We start from the raw sequence: 8,255 nt of genomic DNA on the forward strand, positions 1-8,255 counted from the left end.
GAACTCTTGCTGCAGAGACCATGGAGGAAAAGAAGAGGTGTGTCTTTCAGAATAATGTGTTTTTTAATTATAATAATAATCACAGTAAGAATAACAATAATAGTAATAATAAAAATATACAAAAATAATCATATTTACAAAAATAACAAATGTTGGTGTTTCACAGATCACCTTCCTCCCTGCTCAGTAGCGCTTCTTCAATCTTCGCTTCCTCCCTCCTCGCTTCCTGCACCCGAACTTCTGAAAATATGAAGTAGATAAAATCATTAAATTAAAATGCACTCAGTAAATTGGGTTTCCCCCAGTGAATCTGGGAGACATTTCTTTGTTGCCATTACAATGGCAAACTAGAAACTGTGGGCTGGTTTTCACAATTGCTTTTCCATAACCTTCAAACCTTGCTTTGTGGTTTGCCAGCACAGCCCAATTCTGGCTCTCACAGATCTTTGACAGGATTGCAGCTACACAGACAAGGTGTCTTGCAGCATTCCCGCTCTAAACCTGGTCTCCTACGGACTGAAATTATTGCAAAACCGTAATTCCTCATAGTGGGCTGGTTTATACCATTCTAATTCGAGTACGAGACGTGCCACGCAGTCTTGTGCCTACAAGCAAGATCTGCTCATGAGCTATCCAAGGGTTTGCTGCCCAAGCCGTAGGGCTAGAGGCAGGAACTCTGGCCATGGACAGGAACTGTCTGTGACTTCCACTGCGCAATGAGAAGTCAAGACTTCCCCAGCCATGGTGCTCTGACATGCTCTGAGCAAACATGCTCTGAGCAAACTGCATGCTTGATCCAAAAGCTCTTGTCTCCAGCCAACAGCTTTTCTCCTTCAGCTGAAAGATCCAATGCTCTCAAGCCTCTGATCCTGGTAATATGCTGCCTCTACAAGCCTTGGATCCTCCCATCCTTTCCCCTTCTTCTCCTTTCCCCTCGTCCCTCTACTAATTCCTGATCTCCCCAAACCATGCCAGTCCTCAGCCTTCCTTAACCCCTCCCCCTTTTTCCATCTCTATCTGAGTTGTATTAGGCTCTAGGAAGATTTAACACACACACATGTGTTAGTTAGGCACACTGGGTGAATATTGTTGCTGGTTAGGGTTGAAATACTGTTAGTAATATTGATAGAATGTTCTGCTTTCTGCTCATTTAGATTGATGTTGTTATTCTTTTATACTCAATAAAGCCCATTGAATCATTTAGGTTTGGTTTGATCTCCTTTCTTCCTTGCGTCCAGATCCTACATGGTCACTATATAAAAGAACTTGGTCACTTGGTGACACTATGAGACAGGCCTCATTTTGTATGCTAGCTAATGAGCATATTCAGTATATAAATCAGGCCTGGACCACAACAGGAGGAAGCAGAACACAGTGCTACAATCCAAAAGGAAAAAAGAAAGCGTTGCAGAGCATCTATAAGTGTCAACAGTTGCACGCTGAGAACGGTTAGTTGCACTAACAGCACTACAGTGGAACAGTGAGGCAAATCAACATTATGCAATAGATGCAGGTACCAGTCACCTCAACTGTTTTGCTTTTTTAATTAAAATCAGCTAGTGAAAAACTATACGTCTGAGCAAAGGGACAAAAAGCAAAGGATCATGATATTTTCCCCCAGCAGTTATTTTTTTCCTCCTTAATGTTGCCCTCTCAAGGCTCCTTTTCCATCCATGTGAGAAAAAAGCAGCCAGAGGTAAAAAACACTCCACCCATTTCTCTGCTGAAACTCGCAACTGCCAGTGGCCATGTGTAATTCGAATCACAACCACCCACACCCGAGAGAGTATTACATGTGTCTGTTGTAGAAGGCACATCTTAGCCCTGAGACTGTTTCTACAGCTAATCTGTGGAATGAAGAAGAAAAAAGCCCTCTAGCATGTCACCATCAACTGTTGACTGTCTGGACACACACAGAAAACACCCAGTGCAAAAAACTAAATACAGTTTTATAATACATCACTAAAGATGAACCATGAACACTACTCGCATAAGAGTTATGCCTTCTACAAAATAATTCAAAGCAATTTATTTTTGCAAATCCCTATTCCACGAAAGCAGACAGCAAAGCTATTACCCATGAGCTGCTGGAAGGGCAAACCAGCACAGCTAAGTACCTACTCTTTTCCGCACCCCTCCCCTCTAACCCCCTCCAACAACAGAGCACAGATTAAAGCCCACCCAAAGAAAGGAAGATTGGATTTGAGCTGGATGGGGAGAGGGGTTGCCTGCAAAATTTGTTTACTGAATAAGGAGCACACCTTGGAGTGAAGAGGTGCTTTCACGCAGCAAGCCTACCCTGAAATGAGACTGAAGAGCTCCCTCCGGCTCTTTAGAGCTCTAGGCCACGCCCTTTTGCATGTGAAGTATCACATGATGACATCACATGCAAAGGGGTGTGGCCTTGAGCTCTAAAGAGTTGAAGAGAGCTCTTCAGTCTCATTTCAGGGCAGGCTTGCTGCCTGAAAGCATCTATTTTCCCCCTCTGGAGGAAGAGAAAGGGGAATAGATGCTTTAAGGCAGCAAACGCTCCCTAAAAATAATCGGAAAGTCAGTGCTCTGGGGGGGTAGGGGCAGGGGTGCAGGCTCTCCGCCGGGACTCAGATTTCTGTTGTGCTACTTGCGCGAATGCATGAGTGGGGGTGGCAGCAGGCACCCAGCAGGGGGGGATTTTCCAAAACAAAACAAACCAACCCTGAAAAAAACACACACAACTGTGGTTGTTGGGTGCGGGGCATGGCAAGCACTTGGCGCTCCCCTGCAACTGGCGCCTAGGGCACGTGCCCTGCCTGCCCCACCCTGATTACGTGTCTGCATGGCCCATTCAGTCGGCGAGTGCTTTCTGCGCTGGCCCAGTAGGGTTCTTCCTTCCTCTCCCTGTCAAGCAAGGCAAAGAAGCCCCCAGCTGGGCAAACACAGAATGCACTCTCCAGTTGGATGCGCCACACATGCTGCTCAGCCCCAGAAACGCCTCCTGCATTGGTGTCCTGACACAGGGTGGAAGGGGTATGGCCGGCAGGGGACAGCACAGCCGGGGACAAGCCTGCCATCAGAGGAGGAGGCAGCGGCAGTAGCAGTATGTGTGTAGGGAGACCCGGTGCTGGCAGAGGAGACCTCGTCGGGCGGCGGGGGGACAGGCCTGGCAGCATTGGCAGTAAAAGGGCAGGCGCCTCCCTGTCCAGTGTTGCTGCCAGCCATCCTACGCCCCGGAAAGAGACTGGGAGTGGGTGAAGTACTGAAAACAACTTTCTCTGGCCCACCTTTAACAAGCAGAGATTCCATTTCTTTTCTGACTATGTCTTAGTGGGAACTGATTCATTTGTGATTGTTTTAAGCCTAAGTATATTGCAATGCATGCAGAGCATCCTATATTAAGTCTGCTCAAAGGGGGAGTAGATGGTTCATGTAGGGTAGAGTCAACTGGTATGAGTAAAAGGTTGTGCAAATTAGCTACCTTGAAAAAAATGTATCTGACAATCGTACTTTGTACTAGGCTGTCTTACAGACCAGCTCTAAAATGACGAGGTTAATGAAAGGAAGAAGCAGGCCCAGATTACTCTACATTTACTTACCCCATTTAAAGGCGGAGGTGCAGATGGAGGTACGGCCTGATGTACGGATGGAAGTGCGGATGGAGGTGCAGATAGAGGTACAGGTGGAGGTGCAGATGGAGCTATAGAATGATGTACGGATGGAGGTGAGGATGGAGGTGCAGATGGAGGTACAGACTGATATACGGATGGAGGTGTGGATGGAGGTGCAGATGGAGGTTCAAACAGGGGTGGTGTTGTGGACCTGACAGAATGAAAACAGACATTAAAGAGAATCTGCTGCATCTAGGCCAGCCTGAGCACATTTGCTTACAGCACTACACAAACCAACCAGATACACCTTTACTCCAAACAGTCTGTGCTCTATCAGAGGCAAAGGTGCACCTAGGTAATTTTGGAGCCTGGACCTAAAGGTTTCTGGAGCACCCCACCCTGCAAATTAAGCATCATGCCCCTACACACACATACACACATGCAATATTTTTAATACGTGGGTTCTTGAGGGCACAAACAGCAACTGAACTCACAAGAATGTAAGAATATAAAACAGATATACTTATGCAGATATGCACTAGCAGAAATGTTTCAACACACAACTTAACATATTCCCATCCCACATATCTCCCCCCACCACTCCCCCCTCTGTCTCTAAAGCACCTGAAACAGGTCACAGTTATACTTGAGTGCCTGGTCCATTGAGGGCCAGTGGAGACCACACCACCCAAAACAAACTAAAAAGGATTTGGGGGCCCCCAAGGGGTGTGGAGGCCAGTGTTGCCTCTAGCAGGGATTTCCAGATACTGTTCACTACAACTCCCAGCAATACCCTTTGGCTGCAATGGCCTTTGGCTGGGGATTCTGGGAGCTGTGGTCAACAACATCTGGGAATCCCTGTTAGAGAGAACACTGGTGGAGGCCCTGGACTTCGGCCCCAAAGTTCAAAGTGCCTAGCTTCATATGTCCCAACCAGGACCTTAAGTTCTTCTTCAGAGGCCCTCCTCTGAGTGCCCTTGCCAAAGGAGGTGAAGTGGGTGGCTACTAGGGAGAGGGCCTTTTGGGTGGTGACACCCCATTTATGGAATAGCTTCCTGAGTGAGCTTCGCCTGGCTTCCTCACTTCGTTCTTTTACATGCCACCTAAAGACCTTTTTGTTCTGTCGGGCTTTTAAAATTTTGATTTTCAAATTTGATTTTTTAAAACTGATTTTAAAAGAGTTTTAAAATGTCTTTGTATTGCATTTTGTATTTCCTCTCCCCACCCCCACCCCTGCCCCTTTTGGTCTCTTATGATTTAATGTCTTGTATGTTTTCATTTCATGTTTTAATTTCATGTTGTCAGCCGTCCAGACAACAATTTGTTATGGGATAGCTAACAAAGTTGTTCATCACCATCATCGTTATCGTCATCATCATCATCATCATCATCATCGCCACCTTAAATTTATTACAGGCTGATATCCAGAGCAGCAACCAGAAAATCTGCTCCTAACTCAGCCAGATTGTTCCGGAGCGGAGGGCAGAGGCGGATCCAGGGTGGGGCAGCCAGGGCACGTGCTCTGGGCGCCCCCTGAAGGGGGCATAATTTCCATGCCCCACCATCACAAGATTCAACCAGCGGGCGCCGCTGGGGGGTCCCGGTATCTCCGGATCCCAGGTGGCCGGCGAGCGGACCAGTGGCACCTGAACCCCCCCCCCCACTCACTCGCACAGGCTGCAGCAGCACACTCACACGAGATCTCTGGGCAGCGTGGGACGGGGGCGGCTGGTGGGTGCTCCCATTGGATGGTGGAGAGCGCAGGCCAGGCCCGAGAGCTGTCTGGGCCACCCGCACCAAGCAGGGTCCACGTGGCAGGGAGACTCACAGCAGCAACCGCTGGGTGTTTTCATGCTGCTGTTCCGTAGTTTGTGTGCTGCTGTTTGTTGCCCAGCAGGCCACACAGCGTCTGCCTGCCCTGCTGGCTGGCTGCATTCTTGCATCAACTGCATACAGATTCGTCATAGGAAGGTAAAGAGCACTGATGGGGGCAGGAAAGAGCAGCCAGAATTGCTCCCCTCCCCCAGGGGCGTATCTAGGGCAAAGAGCGCCTAGGGCAAGCACTGGAATTGTGCCCCTGGGCTTGCCAGGAGTCAACACTGACTTGGCGGCACACTTTACTTCTCAGCAAGGTTCAGAAGTCACATGAGGGAGAGACATCCATGGATGGCAGAATGTCCATCAAGTGTTTTGAAATATCAATCTCAACGTTGAGACATACCTACAATCCGGAAAGTACATCCTTCCAGAAATCCCTCAGGGACCTCTTTTTGCAAGGCAACGGATACTGACAGAGGCAGGGAGAACAGTGAACATCGCTCCTCCCTCCTGCTGCATGCACACTCTGCTGCTTGGGAACGTTCTGGATGAGTTAGCAGCAGCCTCTTGCTGCTCGGGATGTCAGCCACTCTTTTCCATTCAATTGGCTGCGGTGCCTTCCGACTGCGCCCTCTCCTCCCTCTTAAAGAGAGGCCTAAACATAGTTACATAGGAAGTTGCCTTCCACTGAGTCAGACCATTGGTCCCTCTAGTTCAGAAACTTAATGGGGTTCGAGGCGGCATTCTTCTCCTCCCTCGTCATTTGGTCATCACTTGGCAATTACTTCTCAAAGACAGCAGCTTTTTCAAAGTCGCTCAGCTGTAGCGCTAGATCCAGTGTCAGCTCCAGTGCCGATGCTGCCCGAGGTGAGGTCCATGCGCTGCTGGCCACACCCTTGACACTGACCGCAGCATCCGGGGACAAGGCCAGAACTGCCTCTTTCATGCACCCATTCCTCTTCACTGCCATGCGGAGGGACTTTGAACTGCAGATCAGCAGTGTGGGAGGAACCAGCTCCCTTTTCACCCTCCTCACTGCTGAACCTGCAGTTCAAAAACCCATCCCCAATGGGGAAGAGCGAAGGAGGTCACGGAGAAAGGGAGGGAGGGTGGCGGGGAGCCAGGAGTGGCTGGCAGGTGAAGTGGCATCTGGCCGGCGAAGAGCAGGGCACTCAAGCGGGACTGTTATTCTGCAAGCAGAAGCCTTTGCTGTCATTATGCTTGAAATGCAGAACTGATTCCAAGTGTGTGAACAGGGCGCTTTCCAGATTGCACGCTATCACACTGTCACAAAGGGTCCCTTCAGTGTGCTTCTGTGGAGCCTGTGTTTTGACATCACAGCCCCTGTGTTGTAAGGAAGGTGCCTTTCCTATTTCTGACACCGCCTTTTGGATTTTATTGCTGTGTCACAGCCCTATAATGTTGCATCTGCATTGCAAAAATAAAATAAAATAATAGCTGTGTCTGCCCGTTGTAGGAGGCTTTCCCCCTTATAATGGCTCTCTAATGTCGGTTGAATTTGGCACCACAAAACGTTGCAGTTTACACCGCTTTTTGCGGTGCACGGCTCACAATCTGGAAAGCACCCTGGTGACCAAATGATGGCCAACCTGCACATGACCTGAGAGCCATCATTAGAAGACAAGTGCAACCTGGAAGCAGACCCTTTGGACTCTCAGTCACAGGGGGCCCCAATCTGGGAATGTGTTGTGCAGCGAGGGGCAGAGTCAAGACTTTCCTACTGTGCTCTATCCATGTGAAAATTCGCCCCACCATACCAAAGCGGCCATTTGCCCCCAAAGTAGTGATTTGGCATTCAAAATGTATTCAAAATGGCATTCAAAAGGTAAAGAACAGGGGAGCAGTCTCACAAAAATAAAAGTAAAGTAAAGTGTGCCGTCAAGTCGATTTCGACTTCTGGAGTCCACAGTGTCCTGGGGTTTACTTTGGCTAAAATACAGGAGGGGTGTACCATTGCCTCCTACCACGCCGTATGAGATGATGGCTTTTCAGCAACTTCCTATATTGCTGCTGCCCCATATAGTACCTGCGGGGATTCGAACCAGCAACCTTCTGCTTGTTAGCAGGATGACCCACGCGAGTGTATGGAGGAATCCTGGGGAGACTCCCGGGATCAGAAGGCTTGTTTGAGCCTCCCGGCGGAGGTCTCCTGGTGTGTGGCTGTGGCACGGAGCCATGCCAAGGCGCCACACGATCAGAAAACCCGGGTTAGTGGAGCACTCACTCAGCTGGGTTGAAAGGAGGGCTACATTGGCGGGCTAGCTGCCAGAGAATCACTGGGCTCACCCGCAAGCCTGGTGGGTCTCACGAGGATGGAAAACAGGGCTGGGCTCCTTTCGCCCGGTTTTCCTCCATCATGAGAATAGCCTCATTGGATAGAATACAACCATTACTTACATTCTTCTTGAGCTGGGCCTTCTTGGAGGCGATTGTACTCCCGCTGGCGGGCTTGGTGGACCTGGCGGGCTTGGTGGCGCTGGTGGCACTCTGACAAAGAGAGAAGAGCCAAAGTTATGTGGCGCTTGCAGAGCAGTAATAGGGTCTCCAATGGTTTCACAACTGGGTATCATGTCTCCAAGACTGTTTGGCTGTTATGAACCTGGCTGTATTGGCACAGCGACACTGCACCAATTTGCCCTGCAAAAGTGGTTCGCATCATGGCCAAGATTGTGTTAGTGGTCGAAAAGAGATAGCCTTAGCGATGAACCGCTTGTATCGAGAACAGGGTACTGGCTACATTTTTAGAAAGAGCAAATCCAAATGGTGTGCTAAGTAAGGCGAAATCCTGCAACAGGAATCAATGACGTACATGAAAGAGTATGGCATCATGTC

General features: G+C 49.1%; 1 long non-coding RNA gene across 1 annotated transcript; it reads right to left on the bottom strand.

The window, feature by feature from the left end:
• Positions 1–44: 44 nt before the first annotated feature.
• LOC128332063 (uncharacterized) lies at positions 45–7,853 on the bottom strand. Its single transcript, XR_008310541.1, has 3 exons — positions 7,821–7,853; positions 3,573–3,795; positions 45–240 (listed from the first exon to the last, which is right to left on the bottom strand). It is a non-coding gene; the product is annotated as an uncharacterized LOC128332063 (long non-coding RNA).
• Between the last annotated feature and the right edge of the window lie 402 nt (positions 7,854–8,255).

The sequence above is a fragment of the Hemicordylus capensis genome, chromosome 6, assembly GCF_027244095.1.
Source record: "Hemicordylus capensis ecotype Gifberg chromosome 6, rHemCap1.1.pri, whole genome shotgun sequence".
In the NCBI taxonomy this organism is placed as follows: domain Eukaryota; kingdom Metazoa; phylum Chordata; class Lepidosauria; order Squamata; family Cordylidae; genus Hemicordylus; species Hemicordylus capensis.